The sequence below is a fragment of the Triturus cristatus genome, chromosome 1_1 (assembly GCF_964204655.1).
Source record: "Triturus cristatus chromosome 1_1, aTriCri1.1, whole genome shotgun sequence".
NCBI lineage: Eukaryota > Metazoa > Chordata > Amphibia > Caudata > Salamandridae > Triturus > Triturus cristatus.
The window spans coordinates 581,747,941-581,765,167 of NC_140579.1; the positions used below are offsets into that span (position 1 = coordinate 581,747,941).

General features: G+C 51.4%; 1 pseudogene; it reads left to right on the forward strand.

The window, feature by feature from the left end:
• Positions 1 to 4,226: 4,226 nt before the first annotated feature.
• LOC146870665 (transcription initiation factor TFIID subunit 11-like) overlaps positions 4,227 to 17,227 on the forward strand; it is a 284,397-nt pseudogene continuing 271,396 nt past the window's right edge.

The following is a 17,227-nucleotide window of genomic DNA, read 5'->3' on the forward strand; positions in this document are numbered from 1 at the left end:
TATTTCTTCCGAAGTAACGGGAAGATCCAGGGTCTCAGAAACTGTTCGGGAGAGATGAGGCAAGTGGGTATGAGTCTCAGCCAGAAGGGCCGCCAGAGAGGACTGGGGGGGGGGGTCAGGCCGCATATAAGGCCGCATAGTAGTGTGCGAAAGTTTGGGCAATGGCCAGAGACATGACCCGACAGGTGCCGGCCTCAGACCGAATTTCAGGAATGATACGGGCTGCTCTGGGGTATGACACCAAGTTGTTGAGCAATTTACCATTTTTATCGCCCCAACCATGTATACGGGCCACCGACGACTGCCAAAGCATCCTGGCAGAGTCCAACGAGATTTGAGAGATCTCTTCTCGGAGACGTGCAAGGCGCCGATCGGAGTCCCCTCCACCGTCGGCGGCCAGGGCACTCTCCAATGGAGCCGCCTGCGCCTCTAGCCTCAGGAGCCGAGCCAATCTTTCCGAACGTTTCGCCTGGACCAGGCCTCTTGCGAACCCCCACACCATCGCCTTTCCATCCTCCCATAGGGTTCCCGGTGAAGAGACCGACCCCATATTGGTAGAGAAGTAAAGCTGCAGTTCCCGCCCGATGGATGATACAAAGTCAGTGTCTTCCAAGAACCAGGCGTTCATGCGCCAAACCGGACGGGTGCTAGAGCTGGAGGACCCGATGTGAAGGGAAATGGGGGAATGATCCGAGATCCCCCTGGGCAATATAGTGACCCCGGACAGCAGCTGACAGTCCGTAGCTGGCAGGAGGAAGAGGTCAATACGAGAGTGGGTGTGATGTGCCGCCGAAGGGTGGGTGTATTGTGACTTGCGAGGGTGCCACACCCTGCAGGCATCGCAGAGGCCCATGGCAGAGGACCACTCAGACAGGCGCCGTGCTGAGGCTATGCGGGGAGCCGAGGGAGTACCTGTTATGTCACAAGTGGGTTGCAGGATGGCATTAAAGTACCCCCCCCCCCACCACCGTCAGGCCCGGAGGGAAGGATGAGAGGGCAGAAGTGAGGCTACGAAGAGTGGAGGCCAACGTGACGGGGGAATTTACACGCAAAGGAGACTAAGGGGTTGCCCCTCAATCACGCCAGTCAGTGCTATAAATCGACCTTGCGGATCCAGCTCAGCGCAAACAAGAGTGAAGGGAAGGCCGCGCCGCAGCAGGATAGCAACCCCCCGAGAACCCCGCGCAAAACCAGAGTGCCAGACCCTGTCAAATCCATTCCTGGCGAGGAAATTACATTGGGAGCCTAGAAGGTGTGTCTCCTGCAAGAACAGGATATCAGGCGCATGGCGGTGGGCGCTACACAGGACAGCAGTACGCTTGATACGGTCTAGCAGGCCATTGACGTTCCAGTAGAGGATATGGAGGGCTCTAGTAAAAGCGTGTGCCATCGGGAGCGGGGGGGGGCCATCGCGCGGGAGCCCAGACCCCGGAAAAAGGTGATAAGGCTAGGTCCGAGTTGTACAGTGAGAGGAGTGTGAGCCAACAAAGTCATGTCATCACCTTAAGTAGCCAGGTACGTGGAGCTACCCCCCCCCCCCCCTCCCCAACCCCTCCACCCTATACTTCTGAAAAGGAAGCATCTGTCGCCCTGGAAAGAAAACAAGGTCAACCAACAACCCCCCAAGGAGGCTAAGTGCCAAGCTAAAACGATTAGCGAAACAGGAACTAGGCAGAAGGGGACCCCCCTCCATTTAGCCGGATAAGATACGATAACTGCTACCATACCAATCAAGTCCAGTTTGTGCATGATGTGAAAGCAAGTCCAGAGAAAAACCCCGGGCACCCGTCACCCAGAGCAACCAGCACGGAATGTAGCCTCCTCACCACAAGGCGCCGCGATCAAGGTCTTTGCAGAAGCTGCCAGGAGGCAAGAACGTAGCCTTCGTGCGTGGTCTCTTCAGTCGTTCTCCTCGGTACCAGAGATACGGATCTCGGGGCTCCGGGACAGGTCAGAGTCGGATATTGTGCGCTGCATCGCGCCCGAGGGCTTCGGGGGGCCGCCCTGGTCCACCAAAGGGGCAGCCAAGCCCGGGGAGGCAGACCTCCGACGAGGGGACAGGACGGGGATGTGCGGCGACTCCACGCCCGGCGATCGAGATGTGGCTTCCCGCCCATTGTTGGGCCTGCGGGACCGGGTTCTACGCCTTTGGGGCCTAGGAGGAACCGCGCCGGGCAGCGAGGATCCCCGCCGGACGGGGGATGACTCCGGCCCCGGCCGAAGAGGCCGCTCCTCCGTGAGCCAGGTCCAGGCCTCCTGCGGAGTGTCAAAGAAAAGGGTCTTGTCTTGGAAAATGACCTTGAGCCTGGCGGGGAAGAGGAGACCATATCGGAGACCCAGGGAACGGAGCCTCAGCTTGACGTCGTCATAGGAGCGGCGCTGGGTCTGCACCCCTCTGGAATAGTCCGGGAATACCATCATTTGATGGTTTTGGAAATGAAGGGGACCGTGCGCCCTGGCTGCATTAAGGATAGCATCTCTATCTCTAAAGTTCAACACCCGCAGGATTATGGGACGGGCGGGAGCTCCCGGTGGAGGTTTGGGAGCCAACGAGCGGTGGGCCCGCTCCACAGTGAACCAGGGAGAGAGGTCTGCCTCGGGCATCCACAAACGCACCCAAGTCTCAACAAATGTATCAGAGCGGCCCTGCTGCGCCCCCTCGGGAATTCCAACCAGGCACAGGTTATTCCTCCTCGATCTGTTTTCAGCATCCTCCGCCATGCGGTGGAGTTCGGAGGCCTGGGTCTGGAGGCGAGCCACCTGAGTTTTTAGTTGGTTGATGTCATCTTCCACGGTGGAAATGCGAGACTCTGCCTCTGAGGCGTTCCGTTGCTTTGCATAAGTCCTGGCGGATAAGAGACGCATCAATCTTCACCTCCCCGATCTTACCCTCCACGGAAGCCTGCGAAGCACTAATCGCCTGAAGAATAGTGGATAGATCTCCCCCGCGACCCCGGAGGCAGCAGCCGGCCCACCCACCGGGTCGCGGTCCGCCGTGGTGAATTGGTCCATTTTCGTCTGTGAGGTGGGGACCGGGGTCTGCGGCGCTTTGGTCCTGCCCAACGTCACTGGGGCCTGCCGGTCCGGAGAAAGCGAAGCCGAATCGCCAGGCCCGCCGGGTGGGAGGAACCCGTGGCTCGTCCGCCTTGGCCACACCGGTCAGTGTCAGATGACCACCGCCCCCAAGGGAGGCCGTTAGGTCAGTCCAGGCAGGCACTGCAGCAGCCGCCGCCCAGCACAGGCGTCGGGCCGGAATGAGGAAGCGGCGATGGAGGCCAGGGGCACCGGCGCTGTACCCCCTGACCGACTGCCACCCGACACGATGGCCGACCTCCCCCCCACCAGCCGGAGAGGCCCAGGACAATGCGAACGATTGAAGTCAGGGAGGGCAGTTCGTGGGACCCCCGGCCACTCAGAAGACAGAACCCAGCTCGCACACGGAAGAGTAGGAGAGGACCAAGGAGTGGATGGCAGGGGCAGCAGAACACCCCCCCTCCTCCTATACCCAGTCCAGCGGCTGATCCTCCCCGGCAGAAGAACCAGGATTCCACCAGCAGAGGGGCTACTGCTGGCAGGCGGCCCCCTCAGCACTCCGGGCCCCCTCGACAACGAGACCAACACCAGGCAACGCAGGCAAAGAGGAAGTGAAGAGGTGCCCAAGCAACCCCAGTGTGCGGGCCCACATCCACCAGGGAAGAGGAGGCAAACAGAGAACAAGGGGGGGCGGGGAGCACCCAGATGCCCCCCCGCCCCTGCCACCCGATATGATGGCCGCACCCCCGGTAGAAGAGGAGAAGCACCAGCAGAAGGCCGACTCCAGGACCCCGGTCGTGGAAGAAGATGTGGCGCCAAACCAAGAAGAAAGGCCCCGCTGCACCAGCCGGCGTCAACGCGAGGCTCGTCTTGCGGGGCAACAACGGAGGATCCAAGATAACAGGCCGTGCCCCCTGCAGCTCCGGGGGTGTACTCGGGGACCCAGCCACACCGGAGGACACAGCCCGCAGCGCACCCGCAGCTCAGGCGCGGCTGCCGGCCAGGCCCAACACCCCAACCACCGGGGCACGGAGCGACACTAGCCACACAGATGAAGGCAGGCCCGGCCCCAGCGCGGCCCGTTCCACCGCTGTCCGAGCGCGACATGCGAGGCCCACTCACCGCTCTGCCAAAGTCTGGTCCGGAGCTCCTCAGGGCCGACCGGGTACCGCAGGCCCCGTCCTCCGACCGCAATGTCTCCTCTCCCACAGGCAGCAACCGGTTCCCTCTGCAGCACAGGGGGACGGGGATCCACAGCCGCCCGCGCCGCCACACAAGGCCTCGAAGGGAGGGGCAGCAGCACTCAAGCTCCGCCACGCCGGCGTCACCACCAGGAGCCGGCCGCCATTACTGGCGAGAGATCGTCACGGCAGTTGGAGCCTCAACCCGACCGGGGAGGCCCAGACGCGGCTCAAAATGCAGACAGTAGCGGGAGGGAGCCTCAGCAGCAGGTGAGTGAGAATGATGGTAGCAGTTAAGAACGGATGGCAGGCGGATGACGGAGGGGGTCCAGAGCACTCTTAGAGTGCGACCGCCATCTTGACGCCTCAAGCCACCTGCACTGGAAGAATTTATATCTTGTAATGCCATGCGAACTTTGGGCGCAAAGTACTTGTCTAAATCACGTTAGGCAACCTGAAACATTAATGTCACCCTTAATAGTTATTTTTGGCATGCGACTATAAGTTTTAAACCCACAGGACATAAAGAATGGAGAAGGATTCTTTTTTTCTGGATGCAAGCATCTTTTTAGACTCATCTACAGCCGTGATGTAATTGACGAAATAATCTTTCCACTCAACCCACTTTAAAGATGGCTCACTACCTGAAATCCAAAATACAGGTGGGGAGCTTAATGAAAAGATTTGTTGAGGCAAAATGCAGTCAGTTCCCACAAATTAGTGCCAAAGTCTTTTGGGAAAACACTTGACAAAGAACATACAATCTTATACAAAAGAACTCCTCTAGGTGAAATTACAGTTTTGCCATCCTCACCTATTTCCCGTGTACGGTTCTGCACACCTTAAAAATTGTGCCAAAGAGTTCTAATCAACTGCGCTCTGTCACACACCTTCCCCCAAGATGCAACAGCTGATTTTTCAGCAAATACTATTAACGACGTGCCCATAATGATTTCGTACATCTGTGTGTTTGATTCTACTTAGAATGGTTTTCAAAATGGCCCCAACGTAAGGTCACACAATGTGACCAGATGCCATGCCTGTGGCGACATCATCCGTCACATGCATACAGGCGTCCATGAACTGCAAAACCACACCAGAGATTGGGACAAGGGCTCTCACCGTCTTGACGGCCCTTCAGCGCCAGGCGTTCAATTGCTGCTGCGAACGCTCAGAGTCAACCGCTCCTGTGAGTTAAAAGATGCCTTTGCTCACGACTCCGACAGCCAGGTGAAATGTTTGTAAATTTCTTAGCTGTTACTTGCACACTAACCTCACAATGTTAAGGGTGCTCATACAGATCTCAGTAATGCCAAAAGTCAATCGATAAGTGAAGCGCTGAGTAAAGGCATGTTCAGCAATCAGTCACACGGTCTGTTCACAGCTTTTCAAAATAAATCTCAGATGAACCATGGTCATTGCCAAATTGTTGTGTGTATACCTCCTGGTACCCACAGTTAAATACACGCATAGGTAGGCAGACTTGAGTATGTTACTTTAATGCAGTAATGTTGTACACAGCAAACGGGTCTGTACAGTTTCACTGCCCCCAGCAACTGTCTTTCCACAGAATGCTCAAAGCATTGGAATGCCACTACTGTTCCATTCCAATGGAACAGGAGAAATGCATATCATAACACCGTGCACCTGATGCGGGGGCAGAGGATCTCCAAGGGTTCCTGTAGGCCAGGCATGATCCATGTCAGACTAAATGCCCTTCTGGATTAGTTATATGATGCTCTGGTGCAGGTGTGGACCCAGCCACGTTGTCTCCTTGGCTCAAAGCTGTGAGGCTGGCCTGGGCTGAAAGCAGTTGCTGCACTGACTGGCCCAACAGTGTTTACAGCATTCCACAAGCCAATTGGGACAAAAGTACACACAACTTGTAGTGGTTCCTACTGTGGAACTGAGGGGGTGAGACTAGGAACCCCCTGTCAGATGGGTAGATCTTAGCTCATCAGCTAGGGCCAAAATAAGTCAGGATACCGGATTTCTTGCAATTGGGCACTCGGGGCAGAGGAGCACACAAGTATACCATTTAACCATCTTGGCGATGACTTTAGCACTATGGTATGGCCATAATATCTACCTGTTGCATTTTCTGCGTTTCTTTGCGTCCTTTCATTTTTAAACATTTCTTTATACAAATTTCTGCAGACCTAGCCCCTGGCATTAGACTCTGTTGATGATAACATTGTTTTAAATCTTCATTTGTGGTGTTGCCGTTTTATTTAGAAATGCAGTTCATATTCCCCTGTCAAAACTCTTAAAATGTTCTAGCAACTGGAGAAGAAAAGAAGTCGGTGGAAGTTTTTGTGTTCCGAGTTTATTACATCAAATATGTATTATGTGCTTCAGCAAACTAGTGCTTGTAATCCTTTATTTAAGACAGCGGCTGCAACCATGTGTTTCTAAGTTTCCTGTGTACAGCTTTTTAGGTCGAGCCTAGAGCAGCGCATGCGCTGCATGCTCGGCTTGACTTTTAGTAAGGGGCTTTTCAAAGTGCTACCTTTGCCGGCCACCAGCTTGTTGTTACACGCACAAGCACGCGCAACGTGCACAGCTGCCCTGCCATCTGGCTTTCTATAGCGCGTGCATCCCCTCCTCGTCAGCTTCAGCGCGCACTTGTTTTCCTTTGATCCCTATCTTTCCCTTTCTCAATCTCACCCTCTCCCTGCCTTTTACAACTGCGGCCGCACAACTGTGCCCCCCCACTCTCCCCTCCCACTCCCTCCTTGTCAGCTTCAGCGCGCTCTTGTTCTCCTTTGATCCCTATCTCGCAGTACCAAGACAGGCTCATCAGGGAAATTAACCCTTTTTATTACCTGAAGATTGTACATTTGTGGTCATCTCTAGTGCTTTCTAGCTTTGAGTGTGGCAACTCTGTACTGTCCAGTATCACCAGACTACCACAATCCCCCGCCCCAAGTGCAGCCCTCCATGCGGCTGCAAGATTAGTCTCCGGGTCAACAAGGTTTGATCGCATCACATCGGCTCTGGTTAGCCTCTGATAGCTCCCTTTTGAAGCTCGGGGTACTCGAAGCGCTACCCGCAAGAGCTCCGCAGTACCCGCCCCTCAGGCTTGCCATATCTGCAGCAGAGTCACGAGGATGCCACGCAGCCTCTAGCAAAGAAGGACAACGGACCCTTGGGCTCCTGTTAGGGTAGTAAGCTACAGCAATTATCAGAGGCCAGTGGGTCTCGGTGCCACTGCACCTACTGCACCAATGCTAGCAACGGCCCAGCACGTCTAGCGGATGCGCTCGCTAGGACGTGCCAACATCCGCCTTCAACCTTCAAGAAAAGGAGACCTCTTAAGCCACGCGTCTTAATCCCCCCCCAAAGGTTTACAACTGCAGCCCTCGTCTTTGAGAATCAGCCCCTCCTACAGGGCGTTCACAGAGGAGCCCTCCGGCTCGAAAGCACTGCCCCCCCTACCAAATGTGCCCATCAGATCTGGTGCCGCCTTTTGGCGCCACCCTCCACCTCCCGTTTGCTCATGTTAAACTCCTGAGTTCACCTGCTCCTTTCCCCGGGTCTGTGGTTGCCTGTCTGCTTGTCTTTTCAGTTTGTGTGTTGCGTTGTAACAGCCATTGGGACGCTGTGTTGTGTTTGCATGTGTATTATCGTTCCTGCAGTTAATGGTCACGTGTGCCTACGGACTCTCTTCTTTGGCATTGGTGCAGACTAGTTAACCTTGCTCTTATGTTCTGTTTCTTACCTGTACATTGCTTCTGTTGCTGTCAGTGTTCACCTTTACGGCACTGATCTAAAGCGCTCTGCCCCCCCTCCCGCGTCTGGGAGGCACTAACACAGAAAACCAATGTAGAGACCTAGCTTGACGTGGGCCCCGTGCCCTTCATCCATGCAGAGCCGTTTCTTGCCTTCATGCCTCTCATGCATGCTGAGCCCTCACATGACCTTGCACCTCTCATCCATGCAGAGCCCTCACGTGACCTCGCCCCTCCCATCCATTCTGAGCCCTCACGTGACCTCGCCCCTCCCATCCATGATGAGCCCTCACGTGACCTCGCCCCTCTCATCCATGCAGAGCCCTCACGTGACCTTGCCCCTCTCATCCATGCAGAGCCCTCACGTGACCTCACTCCTCTTATCCATGTAGAGCCCTCACGTGACCTCGCCCCTCTCATCCATGCTGAGCCCTCACATGACCTCGCCCCTCTCATCCATACAGAGCCCTCACGTGACCTCGCCCCACTCATCCATGCAGAGCCCTCACATGACCTCACCTGCTCATCCATGCAGAGCCCTCACGTGACCTCGCCCCGCTCATCAATGCAGAGCCCTCGCATGACCTCACCCCTCTCATCCATGCTGAGCCCTGGAACACTACCCTTCTATTCTATGCAGATCCTAGGCCCGCTGTCATCCACGCAGAGCCCTGGAACCCAATCCTTGTGAGTCAAGCATAGCCCTGGAACCCTACCCTTCTCTTTCATGCAGATCCTGAGCCCCACTGTCATCCACGCTGAGGCCTGGAACCCTACTCTTCTCAACCATTTAATAGTGGAAGGGGTGCTCTTTATTCCAACAGATCCATTTCTTAAGTCCCGCTAACATTGGTTGCAAATGTAGAAGACGTTTGCAATCACTTAATTATTTAGTCAACATTTTCCGTAAATAAATTCCTTCTGTTGTTTCAGGCACAACAGGTACATTATCCATTACTCGTATTAATGAATACAAGTAATTATGTTTTACTTATGTGTAGCAGGATTCATGCATATTCTAGTATGTACTAATATAGTCCGTTATCCCTCCCATGCTCCTCTGCTTAGTGGCATTAAAACTATTGGCAATAAATAATGCTATATAGACTAATTATTTGTAAATCACTTGTGACTTTGTAGCTACATGTCAAAATATGTGATTCAGGTTGGGGGCTCATGATTATGTTTTAAGAAAAATGGCTTAATTAATTTTTCTACAGCCAAAAAATGCCTCCACTTCATTGCAAGTCAGGTGGGAAAATAATGAACCCTGATTAAAAAAAATAATAATAATAATAAATCAATCTTTCCTGTTTCTACATGTTGGCATGAATGTATTATGAAAAAGCAAAAATATTCAATACATTGCAGATTAAAATAGTAGATTATCTGTTGGTATTTTTCTACTCTTATTAACGAACACTAGTTGTGCTTCACTACTGCACATTTTCTCATGCGGAACCAAAGAAACCTCATACCACACGGTTGACGGGGAGGTTCATGGCCCTGTGAAAGCCCAACTGAAGTAAAGTCAAAAAGGATGTGCAGTCCACATACTGAAACAAGCATTGGCATAGCCAATAGGTCTCGCCTTTGGGACCTTATAAGTGTTTAGCCACGCAACAGTTGATGTTGTTGCACCAAGGATATTGTGCTGCATAACTAAATACTTATAAGGTCCCAAAAGCGAGGCCTATTGGCTATGCCAATGCTTGTTAAGTGTTAGGTTTGGTTGCACTCTTTGAGAGAACAAACTAGCTTTTGCGGCACACGGGCTAATCAAATAGTTTACTGTTTTTTATTGTATTTAATTTATTTTCTGTGCAGAGAAAAACCTGTGATTCATTTAAAAGAAAAAGGGGGAGGGTGTTAAAAGTACTACTTGAGTTAATCAATTACAGTAGCTTATCTTTAGTCTTTACATTACATCATTGTTAAGTTTTTGTGTAACATAAAGCCGTAAGGGTTAGACAGAATGCCTCTTGCCTTTAAACTCTAAAAACATGGTTCATTCTGAACTGTTTAAAAGTAGGACAATTGTGGTATTTCTTTTCCTATTAACATTTTCTTTGTCCATCTCTCTGTACAGAGATGACCTAATATTATTTTGCCATTTCTAAAACTGACAATTTCGCCAGCAAGCTCCAGACAACCATTCTCTGGTCCTGAAATCTTGCGCCACTTAACCATTCCTGCCTGTGCATTTCTTTATCCTAGTGAATCACTCCAATCATTGCTGTGAACAGAATATTTGTTCCTTGTAGGTGAAGCCACTGTTGTCTTCTGAAGCTCCGCCCGCTCATGTCACATCGTCAGAAGACGTAGTTCCGTCTACCTCCACATCTGCAGCAGCAGACACCTCAGTAGAAGGTGAAGAAAGGGATGACTCATCAGATAAGCATTCCAATGCAAAGAAGATAGAGCTGGAGATAAAAGAGAAGAAAGAGCGAAAGCAGAAAGTGGACGAAGATGAAATCCAGAAGATGCAGTAAGTGACTTTTCTCCTCTGAGCTGTCTTTCCACCACCTTTTTCTCTTCTAGCATGGTGACTTAGCTAATTGGGATATTAGTCCACTTGCAATAGGAATAGACAGTCCAGTGTAAGTTAATGGGTAAAAAGATCACACCTTTCTGCTACAAATTTGTTTTGAATGCTTTTGTTACATTTTCAGCAGCTTTATTTTATTTTACTTTTCAGCTGTTTTATTCTGTTATTCTTGACGAGTTTAAAAAATGTTTCCGAATGATCTGTAACATCAGCAGTAGATGTTAACAATGAGTTCTGAGAATATACTTAGTGGTAGGCTGCTGAAGAGAGAGCCAGTAAAGAGGCTGGCACAAATGCTAAGTAACCAATATGTGGCCTTGCTGATTGCAAGACACTCGGATGCTGTGGAAAGCATCCTTTGCAGAAAATACAGGCACAGAATAAGCTTCCCTTGTCAAAAGTAGGATTTTAACAACAGGTCTGTGATCTGTGTATGAGGGAAGATTGCTTTGTACTTATTCTGTGTGTGTTAGTGTAGCTTGTACTGGTGGCATGGTAAGCTTGGCCCTCTTAACAGTATTTCATGAATCCCTCCTAACTGCATCTATCACTCTAAGTAATAATCCACATCATGGATGCACTATAGGAAATAAAATATAAGTGCAAGCCTTAGGCAGTAGAACCGGACATAACTGACAATGGGACAGGCTGACCCAGAAATGGAAACACGATCCTTAGGACACAGGAACACTGACACTCAAATAGGGAGAAATATACAAAGAGACACCAATGCTGATATTCTGACACAAGCCTGACCTGGACACTGGGACAAACCTGACATTGATACTGGGATAGGGAGACACGACACAGGAATGGAAAGCCATGAACATTGAGAAACATGGACACTAGACTAGAAATAGAGAAAACCATGAAGGGGGTAAGAAGGCAACAGGGACTCTAGGATAAGGAAATGCGCAGACTAGATCAAAGAAACCAGGGCACTAGGCCAAGGGAAAAGGCAGCAAGGCAAGGAAATTGTCCCCGAGACAGGATCTCGCAAATATTTCAGGTCCGTACTTGAACACTGGTACACAAAGACTCAGACACTGCATAGGGAAACTGGGACACTTGGAATCAAATACTTAAGCTGGATCAACGTGGACGAGGTGGGACAACTGCTTTAACAGTGAGAGATACTGAGAGTAGGACATGAATATATGTATACTGGAACATGGTGAGATTGACATGCATTGGGGACAGTTTACAAATAACTTCCTGAATTTATACCTTGAGATTTATGAACTTTCATGGGAGTAGATTTTTAGTGTTTTGAAAAGTTACCCAGGTTTGACTTAAATCTGTGACAGTCAAAGGTTTCGTGGAGAACTATTAGAAAACGTTAACGAATTGGCAATTGTGACAATGCAAAGGCAGTGCCAGATGCACAGTGGGGCATAAATACATTTTATTTGTTCCCATTCATGACAAATTAAAGTGTCTATTGTTTTCTCTCGGGCGGTGTAGTTTAGTGGCAGTTTATTAGGACCTACAGTGGGTTGCTATGAACTCTTATTTTTAATTTATTTGATGAGGTATGATGTGCATGAATGTTAATGATTTTATGTATAATAAGAAACTCTTTTTATATTGTTAAATATTTTTAATAAACTTTATATTGATTCATATTTGTGATTTTCTTATCAGTTCATTGTTTGGGCTTCCATTTTCCTGCTTTCCCTTTTCTTTATTTCTGTGAAGTGTGGTATAACGTGATGTGAGAATAATTTTCCTCTAGTCTTAGTGGTATCCAAGTGAAACATTTTATTTTACACCCCAGGACTAATATCTGTCAGCCATGGCACTAGTTGTGTTTTTCGTTACTTGTTCCCATATATCCAACAATGTACAGAGTTGAGAAGGGAGCGACTTTCTGTTTCTCCGATGGATCAAAGGCAGAGCTAACAACTCACCGAGTCTGACCAATCTAACCAGCATGCTTGTCACAGGGTCAGTGTATGGCTCCATGAACCACTCTGTGATATATTGTTGGAAGGATGCCTGATAATAACATCTAAAATGTGGGGCCTGCAATCCTCTGCTATACCACGATAGTTGCAACACTTTTAAACCAATACGTGTTCGTCCTGTACCCCTGTATAATAAGCGCAGCAACTCATCCAAGCGTAAAGCATGTATCTAGTATTCGCATTGGCATATGATGTAAAACAAACAATACCCGAGGAAGAAAAATAATTTTACTGATCGCTATTCTTCCCATGAAAGACAGAGGGAACTTTAACCAGCTCTTAACACTCGTTCTACAGTTTTCAATACATTCCCCACATTGGCCTCATACACTTCCCCTTTGCTGGAGCTTAAGTACACTTCCAAATACTTAATAGGTGTACTCTGCACCTTGATACCTCAAACGCTCCCCTCTCCTAACCTCGGCACCTGCCTAACCTCGGCGCCTGTATCGGATATATGACAGACTTATCTGTGTTTAGCGCAAATCCTGAGTGGGTGCCCACTTCCTTGATAGTCCTAAATACTGCATGCCAGGACCTTTCAGGGTCCCTCAAGGGCAACAAGATGTCATCAGCATACAAAGATATAATTTCCCTTTCCATTCCAACCATTACTCCCTCTCCCTCCTGTCGACCTCGTAGTAGCCTTGCCAGTGGCTCAGTAATTAAGGCGAATATCAATGGAGACAGGGTGCAGCCCTGTCTAATGCCCCGTCCCACCTTTCAGCCATCGGAGAGCCTATTGCCCACTTTTACTCTGGCTCGGCTGTCAGTATAAAGTAATTGTACCCATTTGAGATCTGTATCTCCCAGATTGACCTGCTTCAGCACAGCCATCATATATCACCAATCTACTGTGTCAAGCGCTTTTTGTGCATCTACGTTTGCAAATGAGCAGGGTTCATCCCCCTTCTGGGCTTGTTCCAATAGAAGGAACGCTTTCCTTATATTAATGGTGGTAGTTCGTCCTCCCACAAACCCTGCCTTATCAGGTTGTACCAATGCCCCAGCTACTTTAGCCAAGCAATAAGCTAAATGTTCCCCAACAGCTAAGCGCCCACATTAACCATAGATATGGGACAATATGATTCACAATCAGTTACATCTCGACTAGGCTTTGGTAGAACAACAATATATGCCTCCCTCAAAGTGTCAGGGAGGACCTCTCTATTGAATGCCTCCCGATACATATTTAATAATGGCGTGCATAGTAAATCTACATTTTTTTTTTACAATATTCAACTCCGAAGCCATCATTTCCCGTTGTCCTTCCCACGCTCCTTGTGCAATCAGCCAGCGTATATCCTGTGGCATTTAATACCCCCTGCATCTCAGCATCTACTTCTGTCAATCAAGCCGCATCTAATAACACTGCCACTTCCTTCTCATCATACATTTCTTTCTGAGTGTATACATCTGAATAAAATTCTGCAAATCATTGTAGTGTATCATCATAAGCTGTAAGAACGGTTCCCTGTGCATCCTTTATTGCGGCTATTGCACTCCCACCTCGCTGTCCGTTTACCAGCCATGCTAGTAATCGAATCGCCCCGGAACATCAACTTGCTCATGCCGTATTTCCATATCTTTTTTTAGTCATGGTAAGCCAAAGTTTCCAGTGCCTCATCTAAATCTCCCTGAATTATACAACGCTCTTCCCATACCTCATCCTTATGTGGTACCTATTGGTCAATGTCCCAAATCCGGCACTCCAAAGTCATCACTTTGTGCACTAAAATGATCGCCTGACCTGTATGTAGTTGCCATACACTTGCCCCTAATAGTTACTTTAAAAGCTTCTCACAGTGTCCCTGGTGAGGCAATCGTGCCAGTATTTATCTAAAAAAAACATCGTGGGCATGGCCAAGATGGTGGCGGAGTGAGACGTGTTTCCCTGTCTCTCCGACTTTAGCATTGAATATCGTCCCTCCTGGTGCCCATCGGAGCTGGACGCTGTGCCCTTATGTGCTTGCTGGCCACCCTGGCATCGTCGGTGTGATTCTTTTTGGGCTCAGAGGTGGATTGCTGGTTCCTCGGTGCGGTCCGGCTCCGGCCTTGCTGTGGCCCGGCGGCCTTGGTGAATCGAGACCGCCGCTGTCATCCCCTGCCCAGTGGTGCACCGGCTGCTTCTGGGGCGCCCGTCGGCACAGCGGAGGTGGTGCCTGTGTGGGCTCAGTGTCAGCAGCCTCTCCAGAACGGCGGCGGAGCGAAATCAGCAGTGGGGCCCGCGCCGCGGCCGCCATTTGCCCGAACGGAGGGTCCGGCCCGCGCCGCCCTGCCTCGGCGTTCCTTGATGTAGAGCAGCGGTGCTTGATCCTCCGGTGAGCGGAGGGGGCATAGCGGCATGATCGGGGTGAAAGCGGCCCAGAGATCATGAGGTGAGAAGTGCGGGGGCAGCAGCTGCTGAGTGGCGGTTTTCGGTACGCGAGCCAGGCGGACGGTGTGCTGCGCGATTAGCGGAGGGAGCGCAGGGCCTTTCTGAGGGCCTCAACCTGGATTTGCTGCTCGGGTCGGCCCTTGCCTCTCCCCTGTTGGGCTGTGTCAGAGCAGCGGCTACGATGGTGGGCACCCCCCCCCCCCACGTGGTCATTTCCTGGGCCTGGCGGGGGTTTAGGGCCTGGGAGACCTGCGCTGCTGTCCTTGCAAGACCTACCTTCGGCCCGTGAGTCGGCGGGCGGTGGCTTCCTGCCGTGAGTGGTGACAGTGGGCCCGCCTGAGAGGTCTACCTGAGCCTGCTGCCCTGAGTGTACCCCGTTCTCAAAGCGTGTGAAGAGAGGATTGGCAGGCGGTTGTGGAGGGGCATCTGCCCCCACAGAGGTGGTGCTCGGGCCGTGTATCGGCGGCCGGTGTTGTGGTGGGAGGCCCGGCGGGAGAGCAGAGGGGGTCCCGCTGAGTGCTGTGGGGCGTTCCTTGGTTGTGGGGTCGCGCTACCCCTCCCACCTCCTCCTGCTTTGAAGATTGTACTGGACTGTCGCTCCCTTGGGGGCTTCAGCTGGTTGTAGGGGGCCTGGTGCATTAGGAGCAGTAGGGGCTTTTAACGCCTTGGTGGGGGCCTGCCTTGGTTGTTCCCTGCGTACGTTGCGGGGTTGTGGCTGGGAGAGCCCCGTGAGCTGCGGCAGGCGTGAAGGCCTCTCCCTCATTATGGATAAATATCCACGCTGCGCATCGGACTTTGACCCATCCCCCTGTGGATTGTCTAGTGGGCCGGTGGGTCCGGCGCATTGGTAGCTTGTTGATTTTCCTTCGTACTGGGTCTGGACTTTGTTGGTGGTGGGCTTCGGCCTTGCTCTCTGGAGGGTTGTTCTCGCTTCTTGCTATGCCTCCAGTTCCTCTACATAGGCTTTTACCTTGGCCGCCATGTCTTCCACCAGGAACAGGAGAGATAAGCCCTTGAAGGATCTCCTGCAGAAATCGGCGGGTCTGTCCGCCTCCCAATCGGGCCGCCAATCGCCGCAGTCTGACAACAATGATCAGCTGGCGACCAAAGCTTTTATGATCGACTTATTCTCGGCCATTAAAGAGGATATTCTGGAGCTCCGCTCTCAGCTCTCCTCTGACCTGCGGGAGGTACGGCGCGACGTGGACGCCATTGGGGAACGGGTCGCTACTCTGGAGGAGCACGATTTGGGGCGGGAGGACAATCTACACCAGCTCCAGCAGGATGTCATTCGCCTCACGGAGCAAAATGTAGATCTTCAAGCCCACGTTGAGGACTTGGAAAACCGTTCTCGACGTAACAATATAAGAATCCGGGCTGTGCCATGGAAAGGGGAAGGGGATAACCTCCGTGAGTATGTCAGCCAGCTTTTTCGACAGATCCTGGGGGACAGTGAGGAACAGGAAATACAGCTGGACTGGGTCCACCGTGTTGGCTTGCCGAGAGGTGCTAAAGCTCCTCCGCCGGACATACTTGTGTTTGTCCACGATTTCCAACTTAAGGAGCGAATCCTTCGGAAGGCCCGCGACATCAACCCCGTGCAATTTCGGGGCCATCAACCAGCACTCTTTCAGGACTTAGAGGCCTCCACCCTTGTCAAGCGCAGAGTTTTTAAGCCCATCACTAACCATCTGCGTGAGCAAGGCATGCCCTATTCGTGGGGCCACCCGTTCCGCCTTATCTTCAAATATCATGGCAAGCTCCTGCAGATTCGTTCTCTGGACGTCGCCTACGATGTCCTAGGGTTGGAACAGTCCTCTTCTCAGTCTGGGAACGCTGGTACCCCCCCGCGTCGGCGCTGGCGCTCCAGCGACTGGCAGCGGGTCGGGAAATCCCCTCAGTCTTCGAAGCCCGACATGTCCACTAGTCTCATGGAGAGAGAGGCGGCTGTTACATCGGTGGCACAGGTGACGGATAACACCGGCGTCCCTTGAGCTACACACAGCTGGCATCAGGTGGGCTCTTTCTCGGCGCTGGAGGAGGGAGGTATTCTGTTGAGCGTTACTACCATCATCTGTCCCCTGTGTTTTGGATTTATACTGTCTCAGGTGCGTTGCATACTTCAGAATGGTGCCATGTTCCCCTCACCGTTTGATCTACATGACAGACTGTTGTCCTTATACGGGGCTTCTGCGCCCCGCTTTTTCATGTGTTTGTTTTGTCTTATGGGTTGGGGAAGGGGGGTTTGTTGGGGTTAAGGGGTTGCTTTGGGGCTCCGCATCAGTTCTCCATCGGGCATGGTGGATGTATGGTCAGTGGTCACTGCATTCTTACCCGCCTCATATCTCTGGCATTGAGCAACTAGGTCATTGCTCCTTCTTCCCTGACTA